Source organism: Hyperolius riggenbachi, chromosome 1, assembly GCF_040937935.1.
Source record: "Hyperolius riggenbachi isolate aHypRig1 chromosome 1, aHypRig1.pri, whole genome shotgun sequence".
NCBI classification, from domain to species: domain Eukaryota; kingdom Metazoa; phylum Chordata; class Amphibia; order Anura; family Hyperoliidae; genus Hyperolius; species Hyperolius riggenbachi.
The window spans coordinates 356,215,375-356,240,095 of record NC_090646.1 but is presented as its reverse complement, the minus strand read 5'-3'; the positions used below and the strand labels follow the sequence as shown (position 1 = coordinate 356,240,095).

General features: G+C 45.8%; 1 long non-coding RNA gene across 1 annotated transcript; it reads left to right on the top strand.

Annotated features, from left to right (window-relative positions):
- The first annotated feature begins 11,843 nt into the window (after positions 1-11,843).
- Positions 11,844-19,164, top strand: LOC137514168 (uncharacterized). Its single transcript, XR_011020529.1, has 3 exons — positions 11,844-11,961; positions 13,341-13,463; positions 18,858-19,164. It is a non-coding gene; the product is annotated as an uncharacterized lncRNA (long non-coding RNA).
- Positions 19,165-24,721: the final 5,557 nt, after the last annotated feature.

The window sequence follows — 24,721 nt, the reverse complement described above, 5'->3', positions numbered from 1 at the left end:
ACCTAGACAATAGGCTTACATCACATTTAAAGAGACACTGAAGCGAAAAAAAATATATAAAAAAAAGATATAATGAATTAGTTGTGTAGTAGGGATAATTACTAGAACATTAGTAGCAAAGAAAATATTCTCATATTTCTATTTTCAGTTATATAGTTTTTTTTAATAACATTGCATGATTCTCGTGTATTTGCAGTTTAATAATAATGGCAGTATTTGTATAGCGCCTTTCTCCTGTCGGACTCAAATCGCTTGCGAGGCAGCCACTAGAGCGCACTCAGTAGGCAGTAGCAGTGTTAGGGAGTCTTGCCCAATGAACTCCTTACTGAATTACTGGCTTACGGAACAGGCAGAGCCGAGATTCGAACCCAGGTCTCCCATGTCAGAGGCAGAGCCCTTAACCAGTACACCATCCAGCCACTGTTTACACACTACTCAGCATTCTAAATGATTTTACAGAGCAGGCTAGTGATTTTTTGAACTGTCCTCTGCAGAGAAAAATAAAATACAATGACTAACAGTTGAGATAACAAGCTTCAGATGACAGAGCTCAATGGCTCTTTTGCATAAATAACAACTGGAGTTTCTTAACTCTTCCTGTACTGGAAACAATATTAGACTTATGCCTCTGCTCCTAATGTTTTGTTTCTTAGCTGTACTACACATAGAAATCATTATATCATAATTTTTTTTTGATTCAGTGTATCTTTAATTACCTTCTGGTCATAGTGCCTTGTCTTATCCAAAATAGGAAGCTTTGTGTGGTGCATTGTGGGTAAATACCTTCTGTTTCAAGAAGGCAAACCACACCACCAACACTTACATTGCTTTTTTAGTAGGAGGGCTTTTTGCTCTCTTTTGACCCCCCTACACCTTCCATGTGGTTTTGGATCACCCCGAGATACTTGGGTATTCTGTTATCCTGCTCCAAGCGCTATCCCATAGAGTCATATCAATCACTGCCATGCACTGAGGAGGGCTAAGAGTATGAACCAGGCTGTCTGTATGTTGGGTTGATGTGGCTTTGTAAAATGTAAAACTATAGGCTTGCTATACACCAGCGGCTCTGGTTGTAAGCCTGGCTAATCAAGTGAGAGTTTAGTTTTGATTGGGTACTCACTGTGGAGACCACACAGGCTGCAAGCACAAATGAAGTGTGGCCTGAGTCACGTAAGAGATGCCTAGTCATGTAGTGGTAGTACCTCTCTGTGTCAGGGTGGCTGCTTGTTCAGGCTGCTGCTTCCCTTCTCCACCTTGTCAGCCACTGTTTTTTTCTGGCAATGGGCCTGATGCACAAATGTCCAGTAAATTTGAGTGCGCATACAGCACAGGGCAATTTTACTTGTACTAAACTGGCAATGTGTGCAGTGCTCATAGTGCAACAGGCACTGCTTTATTGGCGTTAGTACTGGTAAAGTTGTTTACTAAACAATCTTGCATCAGGCCCATTGTTCTGTGAGGCAGCAGTGAGGCACAGGTTGCCAAAACCAGTCAAGAATACAGACTCGGCATTTGACTGAACAACACGTTGTTATGCTGGAAAACTACAACTGGGTCTTTGTTATAGGGGCCCACTCTGTGAGTACTATTCACCATTTTATTCAACCCTTGTGACAAAAGTTGTGGATCATTTACAAAGATATTGATCTGCGTACCTATGAAATAGCCGCCGGGAGACTTGGGCACAGGATACAGCCGATCTATGGCTTACCCTGCTCCTGCACAAGTCCCGGCAGCGTTAATTACTATTCCCCCTTCAGGTCGACGTAGATGGTGGGGAATGATGTAATTCGGCTGCCAGTTATTGCTGGCAGTTGAATTAAAGTGTTTTAAAGTGCCTTAAGCTCCGTCTTCTGATGGCGCTGAAATTACTCACTGTGTGCCACTATAGCCGTAATTCCTATTACGGTCTATGGTGGCACTGGCTGTGCCCAAAACTCCTGCGCTGTTATTACAGTGCTCTACTATCCTTTGTCTTGGTTGATATGGTGATGTCACCTGTTTTGATAATCTTGAGCACTGGTGACTTATTGAATTACAAGCACTGATTGTGTTTTTGCTAGATTGTTGTTCCCATGTTGGAGTGGTTTCCTCTGGCAGCTGCTGAATCTGTGAGACTGTAGCTCGAAAGAAGCAGGTGCGTCTCTAGCCATTTTGTCACTCCAGGTGAAAAAACCTGTGGCATCCCTCCCCCACTCCGTGGTGCCCGACCCCATCCCCACCCCCCTGTGGCACCCCCCATTAAAATATTCATATTATATGCGGCTGCCTGCCCTGCTCTGCCTGCTGGAACCCACAGACTCTGCAGGCTTGAGTTGAGCAGCGAGCTGTGGCTGGGAGGGGGGACACTATCTGGTTGCGGTGGTGGCTGCAGGGGTGTGTGCGTCTCCCCCCCCCCACACACACATACACGCACACACACATCGCTCCAGGCGATCACCTGTACGGTCTGGTTCAATCAGACGCCCCTGATTCCAGCATACTTTTTCATAAACATTATGAAATATGTAAATATGGTTCCACCTGTTAGGATAGGACTGGAGTGGGTATATCATGACATTGAAGGGCTGACATAGTGAGATGGTAGATGTAAAGTCCTTCGGCCGCTCATGGCGATGGAACGCTGAGACCCACGCTGAGGCCCAAGCTTCTGGATCCCGGCGGCGCTCTGATGTCACTGGTGCGCATGGTGCAAACAGTAGCCACATGCATACCTTGCGTGTCGGCTGATGGCTGACACGCTGTTACTTGATTGGTTCTTTTGGATTCTTTTGCTTGCTGATTGGTTAGTCCTTGTATAAGAGTAAGGTGAGTGCCCTCAGTCTTCGCCCATGATAGCCTATGCTGGGCTTGTAGCTGAGATTGCGCTCACACCAAGTGCCTTGTCTTGATGCAGATTTTGTCTGTCTCTTGACCAAGCTTCTTGTAGATTGGATTATCCGTTGCTGACCCAGATTGCACCTGACTATGCTTCTACTGATCATCTGTTATCGACCCGGCTTGTCCCTGACCTCGCACCTGACTAGATTTCCTGTTGCCAACCTCGGATTGTTAAAGGATCTTGCAAGAACGCTGCCAGCCCTGATCTCGGCCTGTCTTGACTACGCCTCTGTATTGTGATTCTACTTTCGTCTGGATTGCTTCAGTCCTTAGGCCTCAGGTGACTATTCAAGTGGACTGTGTTTGCTATACTTTGCTGTGTTTGGTGAGTGCTATTTGCCAGGTTGTATGCTACATCTACCTGCAGGGTATTGTAGTTTTTGTAAGGTGTAACGAATGGGGAATTATCTCCGTGGTCAGCGCACAAGATATGCGCTGACACTGTGGAAATCCTCCAAAAGCGTTAAAATAACAGAACCCAGCTTTAGTGCAATGCACCTGTAGAGAGGAATTTCCACCGGCAGATGGAGCTGTGGAGTGCAGAGGAATAAAGCCTCTGCACTGCCACAGATGCCAGAAGGAAATTGTACGAGGTGAAGCAATACAGGGCAAGATAGCCCCTAGAGAGAGAGAGAGTGAGCACAGAGACAGAATGTATGTATGTTCACCAATCTAGTCGCCACCTGACGACGGTGTACACACAACAGCGAAGACCAAGTGGGAACGCAATCGCAAGAATGGCGATTGCTAATAGCGACACAAGACCGAGTAAAGACAGAGCATAGGAAGAACAAAGACAGAACCGATAACAAACTGCAATCCAACACTAGGGAGCAGACAGGACTAACTACACGCGGTCACCGCACGAAAAGCGCAACAGCGACAAAGTGTACCAACCCTGATTAACCAAAGAAACACGAAAACAAATGGAGAAAGCGAACGCTTGCTAAGCGGTTACCTCACCGAGACGACAGCAAGCGTTCGTTCCAGACAGGACAGACAAAAGGAGTAACCAGTAGCAATCGCAGCTCTGGCTACACTCCTAGACAGAGTACAGAAGGAACCACCGCCTCTACCGCTAGGGCGGATGCGATCCAGACAAGACAGACAGATGGAGCAACCAGTAGCAACCGCTGCTCTGGCTTACACTCCTGAGACAGAATACGGAGAGATCCACCGCCTCTTTTTTTCCATCAATACATTTTTATTGAGATTAATAAAGATTGATATACATATTAACATATAAACAGGCGGTACGATACTTGGTGATACATAGTAATGAGTAAACAGGTAGCAAAAGGACTGAACCATCTAACTTGTCTACATGTCAACTTATACGTTTACTTATCAATTCTGGTGTTTTCTCGACCTCATGGGTAACCAGAAAGCAAATACTCAGGTGAATACCTGATAGAACCAGTTGGCCAGCAGGGCCTCTATCAGATATCTTTAAGGAAGGTAGAACAATATAGAGAGCCAGAAGAGTAAACAAATCGAAGACCATTATTAAGACCTGTGTAAATGGGTGATACCGCCAAGAAAATCCAGTTTTTCGAACAATAAACCATAATATCATAAAACAGCTGATATTAGTCAGAATTTTAACCTTCTAAAACTATCAGATATTAACTTACAGTTGTTTATACTTAATACTCAGATGGAGGTAAGAGGGGAGCGGTGTATGCAGGAATCAGTGTTTTCCTTTATATGGGAAGAATTGGTGCCTTGATCTGAGAACCCGTAATGCACGTTTTAACCAAGCCACTCTGGTGCTATAGTATATACTGTATATCTCCCTTGAGCCCTAGTCTAGGTCTGATTTTATTTTCCATGAGTATGTTCAGTCTAGTGGTGGCTAATAGTTGATTGGTATAGAACTCATCTGTGGATTTCCAGTTAGGTAAGATCATGTGTAATGCGCTGAGAATTATGTGGCCTATGAGGTGTTTGCAAGAGCTTGGTAGCTCTGAAGCTCCTATAAATAGCAAAGCTAATTTAGGGTGGAGTTTAAAGTTATGTAGAAAAGATTTTTGAATAAACCATTCTACTGTGTTCCATAATCGGCCAACTATTGGGCATTCCTATAGCATACGCATATAAGTTACATTTCCAGCATATTGGAGGTGTGTTGGGTGAGAATGCCGCTATTTGTCTTGGGGTCCTGTGCCATCTAAATAAAATTTTCCTGGAGATTTCCCAATGAGTGTTGCATTTGGATATTTTGGAGACTACTCTGTTTGCTATAGTTAAGTTATTGACTGTAATATTGCAGCCTAAATCTGCAGACCATATTAGGTCGTATTTGTTCAGCGGGGAGGTTTGTTCTAGGCAGAGATAGTTATACCATATAGAGATGCCGCCTGAAAATGGGCCTTTGCAATTTAACATTGTTGTGATGCAGGGGGGAGAGTCGGAATGGTAATTTTTAGAGATTTAAACAGATGGAAGATTATATGGTATGTATACAGTTGAGATTGCGGTAGCGGGAATTGGCTGGTTAGTTTTGCAAAGGTCTTGATTTGTGTCTCGTCTATAATGTCTTGCAGGTGTTCAATACCAGCATCTCTCCAAGTTCTCAGATCAAGGTTAGGAGTAAAATGTTCGAGGACCTCTATTGGAGTTGGGATAGAAATGACATCTGTTGTGGGTGGGGGTGTTTTAAACAGTATTCCCATGCTTCTATATAGGATTGGATTGAGGGATAGTTATTGGATGGGATTCTTGCACCCATATAAGTTCCTAAGCTTTACGCCCAGAATCTGGGATTCCATTTTTACCCAGGGTTTATCTGAAGTAGGATTCTACCAACTTCTCACCATTTCTAATATGGAAGCTTGGTAATATATTTCAATGTTAGGGAGTCCCATGCCCCCTAAAGCTTTGGCTAGAGTCATAACTTGATATGCAATCCTAATTTTTTTCCCCTTCCACACAAAGTTGCTAATACATTTTTTAAGGTCACAGAACCATGATTTAGGTATCAATATGTGTAAGGTGCGGAGCAAATACAGAATTTTAGGCAACAAAAATAGTTTGAAAGCCGCTATTCGGCCTGACCAGGACAGACAGAAGTTGTTAAAAGTTTCACATTCTTTCCGAATATCAGATAATAAGTTGACAAAATTATGTTTGACTAGCTCAGTGGCCCGTTTTGTCAGTTGCACACCTAAGTATGTCACCGCCCCACTTGCCCAAGATAATGTATATTGTGACTTTAGGTATATTTCAGTAGCAGGGGGGATATTTAGTGCTAAGATATACGATTTGTGTTGGTTCAATTTGTATAAAGAAACTTCAGAGAAGTTTTGAAGGTCTAATAGTAGAGATGGGAGTGATGTTTCAGGGTTGGTTATTAGTAATGCTACATCGTCAGCGAACATGCTGATTACATGTGTTGTATCTTTTATCTTAATTCCAGAGGAGATCCACCGCCTCTAACGCTAGGGCGAATGCGATCCAAACAGACAGAGCGATTCCCTGTCAGCCGCCTCTGGCGACAGAAGAATCGCAACAGAAAGACAGAACTAGGCAATACAGATAATAACAACCTGATGCTAGTGCACTCCCAAGGATAACTACTCTAAGATAATATTAGCAAACAATTTGCAGAGGGCTGAGACTCAAGGTAAGTCTAGCAGGATCAAACCTTTATGACCAGCAGGGAATTCTGGGAGGAAATGGTATGTATACTGTAAGCCTTCAAAGGAAGCAGATAAGCAATTTGCATGACAAGTGGATGCAAATCCCTCAGCAGAACAGTAGCTCTGAAACTTGCAGAATGAAGACAGGTCTCCTTTCCAGGGACCTGCAGCATACAGACCTAAAACATGGTCAAAAAGCTGCCTGCCTGTGCAGACAGCAGAGCAGATCATTACATAAGGCAGGAGTTTGCTCCGGTGTTAGGGCTGGGTTATAGGTCAGTCATATGAGCATACAGTCTGACCTATAGCAAGTAGCCAGACAAGCCTGACAGTACAATAGTTTAGCAATTCATAACCCATTCTGGAGATAAGCACAGTGTGTTGATGGTAGTGTAAGTGAGACAAGATAAGAGAAGTAGAATGTAGGGAGGAAGGATGGTAGAGGGTCATAATTGATGACATGCATGAGCAGATAGATATGGGCAGAATAGAGGCATACTGGATAGCACTATTGTATTATAGTGCTGAGTCATAGGGTTGAACATTGGCCAGGGAAAAATCTGCATGGAGTTACTTTCTTTCCCTGGAATTCATTTAGGCACTTTATATTCTCCAACATCCCTAAAACATATTAAATCAATTGGTTTCCCCCCCAAACAATCCTATAGTGAAAATATTAAACTTTAAGTATGGTAGGGATTAGATTGTGAGCTTCTCTGAGAACAGTCGGTAACATAAAATTGTGATCTGTAAAGTGCTGCAGAAGAAGATGTCAGTGCTATATAAATATTTAATAATAATATGGTAGGACATTAGACCATGATAGGATTAGACTGTGAGCTCCTGCGACAGTCTGTGACATGACTGTGATCTGTAAAGTCCTGCAGAAGATGTCAGTGCTATATGAATACAAAATAATAATGTGGTAGGACATTAGACTATGACTATGGTAGGATTAGATTGTGAGCGCCGCTGAGGACATGACTGTATACTCTGTAAAGTGCTGCAAGAGATGTCAGTGCTATAGAAATACTTAATTATCACTTGTATATGAGCAATTATCCATTATTGTACCTTTGGAAGAACCTTATAAACCACTGGGAGATCTAAAATTAATGTAAAAACATTTTTCACTGACTTAATTGCACCGGGTGTGCCCTCCTCCTTTGAGTTGTGCTGGAGTATTAGGTCTGTTCGCATTTATTATTATAAGAGATCTACAATTACCAGCATTTCTTTGTGAAGTTGAACTATAATTCCATACATGACATGTATAATCACAGTAGGACATGCTGGTACCTGTAGTTATCCAGTGTGCAGTCTATTATTTGGTCAAGTCACAGATATTAGCAGCACACCACAAGTTACGTTTCGCACTTTATTGTGCCAGTTTCCACAAATAAATCCAACAATTGTTTTGGGGGCCAAGCAGAGTCCCCCTTTATCAAGTCATGTGGTTACCACATGCCTTGATAAAGGGTGACTCTGCGTGGCCCCCGAAACAATTGTTGGATTTATTTGTGGAAACTGGCACAATAAAGTGCGTAATGTAACTTGTAGTGTGCTGGTAATATCTGTGACTGTATCTACTTGTGGCACTGCCTATGCCACTTTACCAAGCAGCCTGAAATAATCGATGGTGTGCCAACTTTACCTTGTGACATTGTATGATTTGGTCAAGGGATAATTAACAGCTGAAGAACAATCTGTAGGCACCCTGAGCAACACCTTATACAGCAAGTACCTTTACTCACATCCTGAGGACACTTCTGACCTGGTCTCCCGCTGTGCTTCCCCCTCCCTGAGCTGCAGCCAGAATTTCACTTTTTGTGTGCTGACTTCAGCTTTTCATTTAGCCAGTCTTCCTGCTATTCACACAGCACCTTATCAGAGGAGTCTGGAAGCCATCATATTCAGGGGGTAATTAGGGTCTGGTGAAGAAATACAAATGTCCCTAGTGCTGCAAAGACAAGACAAGACAAGACAAATAACATTTATATTGCGCTTTTCTCCTTGCGGACTCAAAGCGCCAGAGCAGAGCAGCAGCCACTAGGGCGCGCTCTATTGGCAGTAGCAGTGTAAGGGAGACTTGCCAAAGGTCTCCTACTGAATTAGTGCTGGCTTACTGAACAGGCAGAGCCGAGATTCGAACCCTGGTCTCCTGTGTCAGAGGCAGAGCCCTTGACCATTACACCATCAGCCAACTGCTGATGGACAGACAAAGGACAGACAGCGAGCAGCACTGATACAGCATGGCAGAGGAGATGGTCAGTTCCAAGTAACATGTAACTGTCTGGGGATAGACTTCTGGCATGTCTTGTAGTACGTCTGGCATACCTTGTTACCTCCTCCAACAGACAACATCCTCTTCAACTGTGTTTTATTTTCCTCTCTTCTGGCAGCATGGTCATAGGGAGGGGCGGGACAGGAGAAGTGCACAGACACCATAGCTCACTATACACCCGATTGCCAGATAACACTGAATAGGGACTGTGTACAAATCTTTGTCTACAAAACTTTGTACGATTTCTTATCAGCGGCTCAGCAGATGCAGTCATTAGGACAATTGTAAACAAAGTAGAAAGCGTTTTCTATCCACATCCTTTTTCAGTAAGATAAAAAAAAAATTTCCTGGACTGCCGCCTCTTAGACAGCTCAGTGCTCCAAGCCACTGCCTGTACTGCTTGTGCTTAGAAGCACCTCAGGAGAGAAGCGCTAGAATTTTTCTATCAGTGAGGCACAGAAGTTACACAGTTTGCGGTGTTTTTCGGTGCGTTACACAGTGAGTTTGGTGTGTCAGTGTGAAGCAGTACTCTAATTACACTCCCTGATTGATGTATACACATGCAAGATGTTTTAAAGCACTGGGCTTGAAAACCGCCACGGCCTGCACTCTGGCCATGGTGTGCACCAGTCCAGCACAGCCGTCACTACACAAACAGCTGTTTGCAGTGCGTTACACAGTGAGTTTGGTGTGTCAGTGTGAAGCAGTACTCTAATTACACTCCGATTGATGTATACACATGCAACATGTTTTAAAGCACTTTAGGCCTGCAGTTTAGCATTCAATGTGATTTCTGCCCTAAAAACGCTGCTTTGCGTCAAATCCAGATTTTTCCCCAGGACTTTTGGCGTCTATCCCACTCCGCCATGCCCCCCTCCAGGTGTTAGACCCTTTGAAACATCTTTTCCATCACTTTTCTGGCCAGCATAGGTGTTTCTAGTTTTCAAAGTTCGCCTCCCCTTTGAAGTCTATTGCGGTTCGCGCGAACCAAACTTTTGCGGGAGTTTGCAAACAGTTCGCGAACCGAAAATCGGAGATCCGGGCCATCTCTAATGGTAGCATGTATTATTTTAAAGCTATAATGGCCGAAAACTGACAAATCATGAATTTTTCCCATTTTTCTCTTAATATTCCCATTAAAATGCATTTATAATAAAATATTTCTTAGCAAAATGTACCACCCAAAGAAAGCCTGATTGGTGGTGGAAAAAACAAGATATAGATTATTTCATTGTGATAATTAATGATAAAGTTATTGGTGAATGAATGGGAGGTGAAAATTGCTCGGATGCATAAGGTGAAAAACGACTTAAAGAGAATCTGTACTCTAATATTCTTACACTAAAAAGCATACCATTCTATTCCTTATTTTCTCCTGTGCCCCTCTGTGCTGTTTCTGCCACTCTCTGCTGCAATCCTGGCTTGTAATTAACAGTTTTAGGCAATGTTTACAAACAAACTAACCAGCTTCCAATAGGCTCAGCTAAGCATAGTGTGTGAGTATGCAGGGTCCCTGCAGAGGGTGTGTATCGCTTCTACCAATCACAAGCAGCCCTGCACATTCCACACAATCAAAGCCTTAGCCCGACAAACAGGACAGAGGAAAGATACATTGATTTATTACAGAGACAGTGTAATTAGGAAGAGCTGCAGTAAGCCCCAGCACATTAGAACAGGCATAGGAGCTCATAGGATAGAAGAACTAAGGCTGAAAAAATTGTTACAGAGTCTCTTTAACCTCTTGCCGACCGCGTCACGCCAGTAGGCGTGGCCGCGGCGGCAGCCCCAGGACCGCCTAACGCCAATTGGCGTAAAGTCCTGGGGCTCTGTTTTGCAGGAGATCGCGCGCAGGCTGCGCGCGCATCTCCTGCTTGGGGGGCGGAGCTCCGCCCCGCCTTCAGTCTCCGAGCGGCTATTGCCGCTCGGGAGACTGTTAGACGGCGTAATTGCCGTCTATTTACTCTGTGCAGCGCTGCGATCAGCAGCAGCGCTGCACTGGGGACAGCCGTGTGACACGGCTGTCCCCCTGGGGGACAAGAGAGCGATCGGCTCTCATAGGGTAAAGCCTATGAGAGCTGATCGCCATGATTGGCTGGCTGGGGGGAGGAAGCGAGGGAGGAAGGGAAGGGGTTCAAAGGAACAGTTGTTTTTTTTAAAAAAACACAAACAAAAATATTTATTAAAAAAAAAACAAACATGGGGGGAGCGATCAGACCCCACCAACAGAGAGCTCTGTTGGTGGGGAGAAAAGGGGGGGGGGGGGGGAATCACTCGTGTGCTGTGTTGTGCGGCCCTGCAGCTTGGCCTTAAAGCTGCAGTGGCCTTTTAAACTAAAAATTGCCTGGTCACTAGGGGGGTTTAGCCCTGCAGTCCTCAAGAGGTTAAGGCTGAAGTGGTTAAAGAACTGTCTGTATATTTACAGGCGGTTGGCAACACTGGTAGTCACACTTGTTATAATAGATAAGCCCCAGAATTAGCTCTTCCACCAGGCTGTCCGTAAGGAGGGTAATGTTTTTTCTAGCTTATCAGCTGTAAGTGTGTTGTGCCAGCACTGCCACCGTTACAGTGAATGGTCCACGGGCTAAAACACAGTTACCAAATAAAGTCTACTGTATATTTGAAGTACTCTTCCTTTGTAGATACTACTAGTTTCAGCTGTAAAAAGCAATATCTCTAAGTTGCTATGGAAAGTTCAAAGCTGTCATAGCTGTTGTTCAAATTATAATAACTATGTATGTTTTTTCAAATGAATGGAGAGAGGGAAAAATGCACTTAATCAATAACCACACTATTGCTTTTGCTTATGTGTTATGCAGAAAATTCTGCTGTGTTGTAAATGTAATAATGTTAGGGACAACATAAATGAAAATAGTTCATATGAGAATTGGTTATATGTGCCTTTAAACGCATGGCGTGAGCAGTGAGTTGTTGGAGTAAAGTTGTACCAATAAAGATTGCTGTTCTGTGCTCTGTTGGGAAGTCTGTTAACAATGGTTACCATAGCGATGTAAATGTTTGCACTTGTGTATTTTCTAAAGGAAAGGGACCGCAAATGACTTATGATTGTAGCCACATTGAAATTAGTCTGGCTTCCAGCAATGGCAATATTACAGATGTACCTGAAAAAATAATTTCAGAACAAGATCTCTGTTTGAGGTATAATGAACTCTCATTATTTGGCTTTGTGAAAAAAAGCCCAGTTCTGAATTTGAGAAGAGATGATTTAGAGCTTTAACCACTTGCCGACCGCACACTCATACCGTGCGGCGGCAAAGTAGTAGCTGGAGGACCAGCGATGCAGCTCTGCGTCTCCAGGTGCCTCCCTAATTAATCAGGAAAGGCCGCTCGCGTGAGCGGCCGTTTCCTGTTAGATCACGGAGCGGGTCTCCGTGAAAAGCCTGCGAGTCGCTGATTGTGGCTCGCAGACTAAATGTAAACGTAGGAGACATTTGTCTCCTTTGTTTACATTGTACGGCGCTGCTGCGCAGCAGCGCCGTAAGGCAGATCGGCGATCCCCGGCCAATCAGCGGCCGGGGATCGCCGCCATGTGACAGGGGACAGCCTGTCACTGGCTGCACAGGATGGATAGCGACCTGTGCAGCCCCGATCACCGGGGGGAAAGCAGGTAGGAGAGGGAGGGGGGAATTTCGCCGCGGAGGGGGGCTTTGAGGTGAACCCCCCCCCGCAACATGCCAGCCAGGGGGGAAAAAAGTACATCATCCCCGCAGGGGGGAAAAAAGGGGGGCGATCTGATCGCTCTGCCTGCATCCTGATCTGTGCTGGGGGCTGCAGAGCCCACCCAGCACAGATCACAAAAAATAGCGCTGGTCCTTAAGGGGGGGTAAAGGCTGGGTCATCAAGTGGTTAAACCACTATACTGGTGTAGCACTATAATGTATAAAGAGTGATCTGCAATTGGTATTGCTATTCCCAACACTCTCACAGTTTGTATCATGAGGCCTGATTCAGTTACAAGAATTACTTGTATGATTTTCTAGCATACGGGAATCTGTAAACATATGATCCATCATATTTTTATTGTTTAGGCCAGGAGCACACTAGGCAGGACAGAAAACCACGAATTCTCTGCCCTGTAGGTTTTTAAATTTTTCGGTATGTTTTTGCGTTTGCAATTGAGTTTCGCGTTTGCATTTTTTATGCGTTTTCGTGCGTTACCGTTACGTGTTTTTTCAATATTTTCTCATTATCAATGGAGTAAAATACAGTATCATTAAAAAAACAAAACACAGGTAAATAAACATTCCTCTGCGTCTCCATGTGCGGTTTACATGCGTTATTGAAAATTATGAACGTTGTAAAATGCACCTATGTGTTTTTATATGTGGCCCATAGATTTTCCTTAATGGCAAAAATGCTAGCACTTTCCACAATGCTAGCGGTACTGCCTAGTGTGTTCCTACCCTCCAGCATTCCTTTCTCCCGATCCAGATACTGAATTCAGATGTGGGGAGGCATTGTTTCATGTAAAAAAGGAAGGCAGATGAGCACTACACTGATCACTTTGCTCTATACAGGTGATAATATATGCAGAGCAGCGCGCAGCAGAAACTTCTGCATCCTTGTACATCTCCTTATGCGGATGCAGCAGAGTAGCTGGCAGCTGCAGGAAGTGAAGAGGACTGACGCCCAGAATTCTTGTAAGTAGTTTCTGCAGTGCGCAGCTTTGCATTTGATCTCTGGGGAGACAATAGTATTAAACTGTTTTTCTTCCTGTATTTGTAATTATTTGGGGGGTTTTTTTACAATTTTTTTTCTGTAAATATCCTCCCTACCCCAACCTCTAAAAGCAATACTACAGCAGTGTGCAAAAATGAGTGAGATATCCAAGGAGAGGGAAAGCTCTGGATCCCGTAGAGGCTTCCTGGCCCTTGCTTTGTGCCCTTGTTCTACTGCTGTCCCCTAGTTCTGTGCCTTTGGAACGCCTTGGCAGTCTATGGAAGTACTCACGTTCCTAAGTATTTCTGAAGATGGGCACATCCGTGAATCTGGAATTGAATGTTTTCAATACAGTTCTGCTAGTCTTTGGAAGTACTCAGGGATGTGAGTCCTTCTGAACACTGCCTGAGGAGGACTGAAAACATATTTGACCAAGCTGGTCAAAGAACTTCACCAGGGTTTGGCGCTGGAGCAATGGCACAGAGCAAAGAACGGGCAGGCTCTATGGGATCAAGAGCCTTCACTATCCATAGGTGAGTATCTCACTTATTTGTCATTGCGCCGCTTCAGTATTTTTTTAATTCCTTGTACCTCATGCAGGTTGAGCTGAAAAGAGTGAGATCCACAACCTGAGCAATAGCAGCACAGGACACATGGTCAGAGAGTGAGACACAGGAAGAATAGAATCTCATTGGTCCAGAACAACGGACCAATGAGGAACCCTAGCAGGAGATTTGAAGATGCTTAACCACTTGAGGACCTCAGTGTTAAACCCCCTAAAGACCAGGCCATTTTGCATTAAATTGGCCACTGCGGCTTTAAGGCCAAGCTGCGGGGCCACTCGACACAGCACACAAGTGATTCCCCCCCCCCCCCCCATTTCTCCTTACCAACAGCTCTCTGTTGGTGGGGTCTGATCGCTCCCAATGTTTGTTTATTTGTTTGTGTGTGTGTGTTTTTTAATAAAAATAAATGTGTTTTTTTTCTCTACTGTAACCCCCCCTCCCTCCCCCTGCCAGCCAAATCCCTGTGATCAGCTGTCATAGGCTTCAGTCTATGACAGCCGATCACCTCTGTGTCTCAGGAGGGGACAGCCGTGTCACACTCCTGAGACACAGGACCCCCCCTCCCTCCCCCTGCCAGCCAAATCCCTGTGATCAGCTGTCATAGGCTTCAGTCTATGACAGCCGATCACCTCTGTGTCTCAGGAGGGGACAGCCGTGTCACACGGCTGTCCCCAGTACAGCGCTGCTGCAGATCGCAGCGATGTACATGTAATTAGACGGCGGTTATGCCGTCTAACAGTCTTCCGAGCTCCGCTCCGCCCACCAAGCAGGAGATGCACGCGCACCCTGCACGCGATCTCCTGTAAATCGGCGTGACACGGTCGGCTAGTAGTTAAAGAGGAACTCCAGTGAAGATAATGTAATAAAAAAAGTGCTTCATTTTTACAATAATTATGTATAAATGATTTAGTCAGTGTTTGCCCATTGTAAAATCCTTTAAATCCCTGATTTACATTCTGACATTTATTACATGGTGACATTTTTTCTGTTGGCAGGTGATGTAGCTGCTGCATGTATTTTTGGCAGTTGGAAACAGCTGTAAACAGCTATTTCCCACAATGCAACAAGGTTCACAAACAGGAAACTGCCAGGAGTACCAGGGTCCTCAGAGTTTCTTGTGGGAGGGGTTTCACCACAATATCAGTCATACAGCGCCCCCTGATGGTCTGTTTGTGAAAAGGAATAGATTTCTCATGTAAAAGGGGGTATCAGCTACTGATTGGGATAAAGTTCAAGTCTTGGTCAGAGTTTCTCTTTAAGTTCAGTATCCCTTTCACCAGTGTGGCATAGCGCAGCGAAGCAGATGGAGTGCTTAAATCAGGATTTTAAGAAAGAACACAGAGGATTGCAACACTTGGGACAGCTCACTCAGAGTTCAAGTGTGGGGTGTTACATTAAGTACTGTATTTTTTTTTTTTTATTTAGGAAATGCTTTTATTATAGTGACTTAATATGGTGTTTGGTTTTTTTATGTGTTTCTAACGCTTAGCAGGAATGGGAATATTGATATACCAAAATAGTTATTCTAACCCCCCTCGGAAGGTGTACACCGCCTTCCACCATAAGTTTTTTCCTGTCTACATGCTTGGTGGTCATTCCCCCCAAAATAATGGTGGCTAAATTAATAATATATAAGAAAATTAGGGTTTCATTTCAGTCTTAAGTGTCTTTAAACTGGGGTTGTGCTATTGACTCTGGTATACCATGCCCAGTTTAACCACTTGCCGACCGCACGCTTATACCGTGCGTCGGCAAAGTGGCAGCTGCAGGACCAGCGACGCAGTACTGCGTCGCCAGCTGCAAGCTGATTAATCAGGAAGCAGCCGCTCGCGCGAGCGGCTGCTTCCTGTCAAATCACGGCGGGGGGCTCCGTGAATAGCCTGCGGGCCGCCGATGGCGGCTCGCAGGCTAAATGTAAACACAAGCAGAAATAATCCGCTTTGTTTACATTGTACGGCGCTGCTGCGCAGCAGCGCCGTAAGGCAGATCGGCGATCCCCGGCCAATCAGCGGCCGGGGATCGCCTCCATGTGACAGGGGACGTCCTGTCACTGGCTGCACAGGACGGATAGCGTCCTGTGCAGCCCGGATCACCGGGAGGGAGAGGTAGGAGAGGGAGGGGGGTGAATGTCGCCGCGGAGGGGGGCTTTGAGGTGCCCCCCCCGCAACTAGCCTGCACGCAGGAGCGATCAGACCCCCCCTGCACATCATCCCCATAGGGGGGGAAAAAGGGGGGCGATCTGATCGCTCTGCGTGCACCCTGATCTGTGCTGGGGGCTGCAGAGCCCACCCAGCACAGATCACAACAAACAGCGCTGGTCCTTAAGGGGGGGTAAAGGGTGGGTCCTCAAGTGGTTAAAGAGAACCCGAGGTGGGTTTGAAGAATATTATCTGCATACAGAGGCTGGATCTGCCTATACAGCCCAGCCTCTGTTGCTATCCCAAACCCCCCTAAGCTCCCCCTGCACCCTGTAATCCCTCATAAATCACAGCCACGCTGCTGACAAACAGCTTGTCAGAGCTGGCTGTGTTTATCTCTATAGTGTCAGTCTGCTGCTCTCCCCGCCTCCTGCAGAACTCCAGTCCCCGCCTGCATCCCTTCCCTCCCTGCTGATTGGAGGGAAAGGAAGGGGGCAGGGACCGGAGCTATGCAGGAGGCGGGGGAGCAGCTGAGACTGACACTACAGATGTAAACACAGCCTCACAGCATGGCTGTGATTTATGAGGGATTGCAGAGTGCAGGGGGACCTTAGTGGGGTTTGGGATAGCAACAGAGGCTGGGCTGTATAGGCAGATCCAGCCTCTGTATGCAGATAACATTCTTTAAACACACCTCGGGTTCTCTTTAATGACATTTGGAGACCAATAACCTAGCTTACAGAAAGCTTGAATGCACATGTTAAAGATAAATTACATAATAATCATTTATGTCTATAGTTTTATTTAACAAATGGATAAGTTATATATTCTCTGTAGTTGTTTGGGTAATCACTATATTCTAAAAACTGCACCTCAAGTAAACTAAACAACTTTTATGAGACTGGAACACAAGGATGGTTGGTTCATTTGGTTGAAAGATCACAAGAGATCAAAAGCTTCAGTGGAGCAGATCATTAATATTTATGACAGGACGTATTCATTACTTGAAGATAGCAGTCCATGGAGCTTTTTGCCACTAAATAATGGGTAACTAATTGCATAATTAAAACTGTCTGGACAAAAATTCAATTTATTCATGCTCTAAATATATAGAGGATACACCATTGAGTCTAGTAAGACTTATTTTGATTTTCATAAGCTATACACTACTAGCAGTTAGTATTTTGTGACAATAAGCCTTAGCCTAAACCTGTACATAGATTTTACAGCATTAAGAACATAGATTTAAGTACCAACCCTCGGAGATCCATCCATCACCTTGTGGCTTCCGATGCATGTCACATGACATACAGAGGCGGGAGCCACAAGGAGATAGGCTAGGAGATAGGCTTTTGAGCATCAAGCTCCTTTGCCGCTGCTCTGCTATATCGGGGGGGAAGGGAGGACAGGGCCTGGGGCCCAGCCTGCAGGGTTTTTGCTACAGGGCCTGTTGTATTTCATTTATGCCCATGACAGGAACATATAATTATTTTGAGCCAAGTTCCAGTTTTGATATTGCTCGGCACTGCCATGGGAAGTGAAATCTTTTCATTATATGAACATTACACACTCACTTTCTAATTCACCTGTCCTTCCATATTTGTGCAGCAAGAACTAATGCACCTTGAGAATCCGTGGACATGCTAGTTGTATGACTATGTCTGCACAGTTCTTATTAAGCTATGAACAGCAGGATCCCTGCTAGAGCTCAAAACCATAAATTCTCTTTGCAGCATTCTAGCGTTCAGCAGAACACACACACCTCTCCTTCACAAATCCATAATACTTGACTGTAAACACATTTTTACCAGTGTAACATACAGTCAGCCTTTGATCCCTCTATTTATAAGGGTCCATTCACACTGAATCAGTTGCAGTCAGTTCTAACTAAAAAACAATTATTAGAGCACTAGTGACCTTAGCCCTTTTACAAACGGGCTAGGTCCGTCACCACTGCCAGCACGCATGTGCGCACCCCTGCCTGCCTCGTGCACGTGCACCCGCCTGTCCGCACCTGCGGACATGTCCACCCAGCTGGCCGCCCCCACACACACACACGGGAAGCAGAGACATAGGGGTTTTATTATAGAGGATTCGGTAAAAATAAATGAATGTTCTGTATTTTACCTACAGCCTGGAGCTGTCGGTAACAATCAGCCATTCAGTAAAATGAAAAGGCAAAGGAGACAGCCAATAGAAGGAGCCACTCAGTCCTACTACTCATTCCATTTGTACTGATGTACTTCTGGGTGGGACATCACAAAGTAAACAAAATTGATATTGTGGTGAAACCCCTCCCACAGTGTTATGTCAGGACCTAGGTCCTGCATCACACTGAGGGAACCTTGTTGCATTGTGAGAACTAATGGTTGTTTTCAACTGCCAAGCAATAAGTATCTCCCTCTGTGCATATGTATACCGGTAGCTACAAAAAAAAAAGAGCTTTTAGTCTGTCGCATTGTTAGTGGGCGTGGTTATAGATAAAAGCAGTTGGTGCTGTCTGTTTTTTTTCATATCTGCCAGTAGTAAAGATGATTACGCGCGGGCTGATTGTGGATCAAACAATATGAACAAATTACATGGCAAATATCAATCATTTATTGATCTCTTCTATGTTTTAATTTCTCACTTTGCAATATATTGATTTATTTATTTCCCCTTTTCACTACAGAGAATCAGGATGACTAGAGGAGGTATGCAGCGTAAAGTGATGCCTTTTACTCTGCAACAGGACAAAAGCAGCAACGGTGCTTAGGCAGACCACTTGTACCAGAAGAATCGTCACAGCTCTGGCCAGAAGTGAGAGAACATAACTGTAGCAGAGCACAGCTTGCTGCCAAGATCCACAGCTGGTTAGACTTCTGCTTTTTACCGAACACATCTTAGTGAATTGAGGCCATGTTTTTTTTTAGTAAATTACAGAACTATTACCGCATGTGTGAAAATCTTAGTAAATTCATATAAAAAGATTTAAAATACCGAATGCTGTATTTTATCAACCTATTATTTGTTATGCAACAGCCCTTAGTTAACCACTTCCCGACCGCCGTATTGACAATTGGCGGCCGGGAAGTGGACCCCGCAAGGACCGCCGTATTGACAAATGGCGGCGGTCCTTGTAGGGGCATGGGCGGAGCGATCGCGTCATCCGTGACACGATCCTCCGCCGGCGCCTGTCTCCGCTCACCCGCCGCAACATCCCGCCGGCCATACGGAAGCGCCGGCAGGATGTTAACCCGACGATCGCCGCATACAAAGTGTATAATACACTTTGTAATGTTTACAAAGTGTATTATACAGGCTGCCTCCTGCCCTGGTGGTCCCAGTGTCCGAGGGGAACACCAGGGCAGGTTGCAGCCACCCTATGTCGCACCCAAACACACTGATTTCTCCCCCCCCTGCCCCAGATCGCCCACAGCACCCCTCAGACCCCCCCCCCCCCTGCCCACCCCCCAGACCCCTGTTTGCACCCAATCACCCCCCTAATCACCCATCAATCACTCCCTGTCACTATCTGTCAACGCTATTTCCCCCCCCCCTGCCCCCTCCTGATCACCCCCCACCCCTCAGATTCTCCCCAGACCCCCCCCCCCCAGACCCCCCCCTGTGTACTGTATGCATCTATCCCCCCTGATCACCTGTCAATCACCCATCAATCACCCCCTGTCACTGCCACCCATCAATCAGCCCCTAACCTGCCCCTTGCGGGCAATCTGATCACCCACCCACACCAATAGATCGCCCGCAGATCCGACATCAGATCACCACCCAAGCGCAGTGTTTACATCTATTCTCTCCTTTAAACACCCACTAATTACCCATCAATCACCCCCTATCACCACCTGTCACTGTTACCCATCAGATCAGACCCTAATCTGCCCCTTGCGGGCACCCAATCACCCGCCTGCACGCTCAAATTGCCCTCAGACCCCCCCTTATCAATTCGCCAGGGCATTATTTACATCTGTCCTTCCCTGTAATAACCCACTGATCACCCATCAATCACCCCCTGTCACTGCCACCCATCAATCAGCCCCTAACCTGCCCCTTGCGGGCAATCTGATCACCCACCCACACCAATAGATCGCCCGCAGATCCGACATCCGATCACCTCCCAAGTGCAGTGTTTACATCTGTTCTCTCCTCCAAACACCCACTAACTACCCATCAATCACCCCCTGTCCCTGCTACCCATCAGATTAGACCCCTATCTGCCCCTAGGGCACTCAATCACCCGCCCATACCCTCAGAACGCCCTCAGACCCCAGCCCTGATCACCTCGCCAGTGCATTGCTTGCATCTATTCCCCCCTCTAATCACACCTTGAGACACCCATCAATCACCTCCTGTCACCCCCTAGCACACCTACCCATCAGATCAGGCCCTAATTTGCCCCGTGTGGGCTCCTGATCACTCGGCCAAACCCTCAGACCCCCTTCCGATCACCTCCCCAGTGCATTGATTGCATCTATTTTCCCCTCTAACCACCCCCTGAGACACCCATCAATCACCTCCTGTCACCCCCTAGCACTCCTATCCATCAGATCAGGCCCAATACAACCTGTCATCTAAAAGGCCACCCTGCTTATGACCGGTTCCACAAAATTCGCCCCCTCATAGACCACCTGTCATCAAAATTTTCAGATGCTTATACCCCTGAACAGTCATTTTGAGACATTTGGTTTCCAGACTACTCACGGTTTTGGGCCCGTAAAATGCCAGGGCGGTATAGGAACCCCACAAGTGACCCCATTTTAGAAAAAAGACACCCCAATGTATTCTGTTAGGTGTATGACGAGTTCATAGAAGATTTTATTTTTGTCAAAAGTTAGCGGAAATTGATTTTTGTTTTTTTTTCACAAAGTGTCATTTTTCACTAACTTGTGACAAAAAATAAAATCTTCTATGAACTCGCTATACACCTAACGGAATACCTTGGGGTGTCTTCTTTCTAAAATGGGGTCACTTGTGGGGTTCCTATACTGCCCTGGCATTTTAGGGGCCCTAAACCGTGAGGAGTAGTCTAGAAAACAAATGCCTCAAAATGACCTGTGATTAGGACGTTGGGCCCCTTAGCACACCTAGGCTGCAAAAAAGTGTCACACATGTGGTATCGCCGTACTCAGAAGAAGTAGTATAATGTGTTTTGCACCCTAACTGTGCTAAGGGGCCCAAAGTCTAATGAGTACCTTTAGGATTTCACAGGTCATTTTGAGAAATTTTGTTTCAAGATTACTCCTCACGGTTTAGGGCCCCTAAAATGCCAGGAAGATTTTATTTTTTGTCACAAGTTAGCGGAAATTGATTTTTATTGGTTTTTTTTCACAAAGTGTCATTTTCCGCTAACTTGTGACAAAAAATAAAATCTTCTATGAACTCACCGTACTACTAACGGAATACCTTGGGGTGTCTTCTTTCTAAAATGGGGTCATTTGTGGGGTTCCTATACTGTCCTGGAATTTTAGGGGCCCTAAACCGTGAGGAGTAGTCTTGAAACGAAATTTCTCAAAATGACCTGTGAAATCCTAAAGGTACTCATTGGACTTTGGGCCCCTTAGCGCAGTTAGGGTGCAAAAAAGTGCCACCCATGTGGTATCGTCGTACTCAGGAGAAGTAGTATAATGTGTTTTGGGGTGTATTTTTACACATACCCATGCTGAGTGGGAGAAAGATCTCTGTAAATGGACAACTGTGTGTAAAAAATTTTTAAAAATTGTCATTTACAGAGATATTTCTCCCACCCAGCACTGGCATGTGTAAAAATACACCCCAAAACACATTATACTACTTCTCCTGAGTACGGCAATACCACATGTGTGGCACTTTTTTGCAGCCTAACTGCGCTAAGGAGCCCAAAGTCCAATGAGCACCTTTAGGCTTTACAGGGGTGCTTACAAATTAGCACCCCCCAAAATGCGAGAACAGTAAACACACCCCACAAATGACCCCATTTTGGAAAGTAGACACTTCAAGGTATTCAGAGAGGGGCATGGTGAGTCCGTGGCAGATTTCATTTTTTTTTTTTGTCGCAAGTTAGAAGAAATGGAAACTTTTTTTTTTGTCACAAAGTGTCATTTTCCGCTTACTTGTGACAAAAATTAATATCTTCTATGAACTCACTATGCCTCTCAGTGAATACTTTGGGATGTTTTCTTTCCAAAATGGGGTCATTTGGGGGGTATTTATACTATCCTGGAATTCTAGCCCCTCATGAAACATGTCAGGTGGTCAGAAAAGTCATAGATGCTTGAAAATGGGAAAATTCACTTTTTGCACCATAGTTTGTAAACGCTATAACTTTTACCCAAACCAATAAATATACACTGAATGGATTTTTTTTAATCAAGAACATGTTTGTCCACATTTTTTGCGCTGCATGTATACAGAAATTTTACTTTATTTGAAAATTGTCAGCACAGAAAGTTAAAAAAATCATTTTTTTGCCAAAATTAATGTCATTTTTGATGAATATAATAAAAAGTAAAAATCGCAGGAGCAACCAAATAGCACCAAAAGAAAGCTTTATTAGTGACAAGAAAAGGAGCCAAAATTCATTTAGGTGGTAGGTTGTATGACCGAGCAATAAACCGTGAAAGCTGCAGTGGTCTGAATGGAAGAAAAGTGGCCGGAGAACCAGAGATGAAGCACCCTCATGTATTTTATTACATTTATCAGTGGGAACATGACAGTAAACACCTACCCTGCTTTTAGTTTCATTGTTATCTGCTTAACCACTTGCCGACCGCCCACAGCCCATGAGCGGCGGCAAAGTGGACGCCTAAAGGACCGCAATACGCCTTCAGGCGGCGCGTCCTTTAGGCATGCCGGGGGAGCGATCGCGTCATTGATGACGCGCGCTTCCCCCGGCAACTGGCTCTGCCCACCCGCCGTAACATCCCGCCGGCCATACGGAAGCGCCGGCGGGATGTTAACCCCGCGATCGCCGCTACAAAGTGTATAATACACTTTGTAATGTATACAAAGTGTATTATACAGGCTGCCTCCTGCCCTGGTGGTCCCAGTGTCCGAGGGACCACCAGGGCAGGCTGCAGCCACCCTAGTCTGCACCCAAACACACTGATCTGCCCCCCCCGCCCACTGATCGCCCACAGCACCCCTCAGACCCCCCCCCCTGCCCACCCCCCAGACCCCTGTTTGCACCCAATCACCCCCCTAATAAACCATCAATCACTCCCTGTCACTATCTGTCAACGCTATTTTTTTTTTATCCCCCCCCCCTGCCCCCTGCCCCCTCCTGATCACCCTCCCACCCCTCAGATTCTCCCCAGACCCCCCCCCCCAGACCCCCCCCCCCTGTGTACTGTATGCATCTATCTTCCCTGATAACCTGTCAATCACCCGTCAATCACCCATCAATCACCCATCAATCACCCATCAATCACCCCCTGTCACTGCCACCCAACAATCAGCCCCTAACCTGCCCCTTGCGGGCAATCTGATCACCCACCCACACCAATAGATCGCCCGCAGATCCGACATCAGATCACCTCCCAAATCCATTGTTTACATCTATTCTCTCCTCTAAACACCCACTAATTACCCATCAATCACCCATCAATCACCCCCTATCACCACCTGTCACTGTTACCTATCAGATCAGACCCTAAGCTGCCCCTTGCGGGCACCCAATCACCCGCCCACACGCTCAGATTGCCCTCAGACCCCCCCCTTATCAATTCACCAGTGCATTAATTACATCTGTCCTTCCCTGTAATAACCCACTGATCACCTGTCAATCACCTATCACCCATCAATCACCCCCTGTCACTGCCACCCAACAATCAGCCCCTAACCTGCCCCTTGCGGGCAAACTGATCACCCACCCACACCAATAGATCGCCCGCAGATCCGACATCAGATCACCACCCAAGCGCAGTGTTTCCATCTATTCTCTCCTCTAAACACTCACTAATTACCCATCAATCACCCATCAATCACCCCCTATCACCACCTGTCACTGTTACCCATCAGATCAGACCTTAATCTGCCCCTTGCGGGCACCCAATCACCCGCCTACACGCTCAGATTGCCCTCAGACCCCCCCTTATCAATTCGCCAGGGCATTATTTACATCTGTCCTTCCCTGTAATAACCCACTGATCACCTGTCAATCACCTATCAATCACCCATCAATCACCCCCTGTCACTGCCACCCATCAATCACCCGCTGTCACTGCCACCCATCAATCAGCCCCTAACCTGCCCCTTGCGGGCAATCTGATCACCCACCCACACCAATAGATCGCCCGCAGATCCAACGTCCGATCACCTCCCAAGTGCAGTGTTCACATCTGTTCTCTACCCTAAACACCCACTAATTACCCATCAATCACCCCCTGTCACTGCTACCTATCAGATTAGACCCCTATCTGCCCCTAGGGCACTCAATCACCCGCCCACACCCTCAGAATGCCCTCAGACCCCAGCCCTGATCACCTCGCCAGTGCATTGCTTGCATCTATTCCCCCCTCTAATCACACCTTGAGACACCCATCAATCACCTCCTGTCACCCC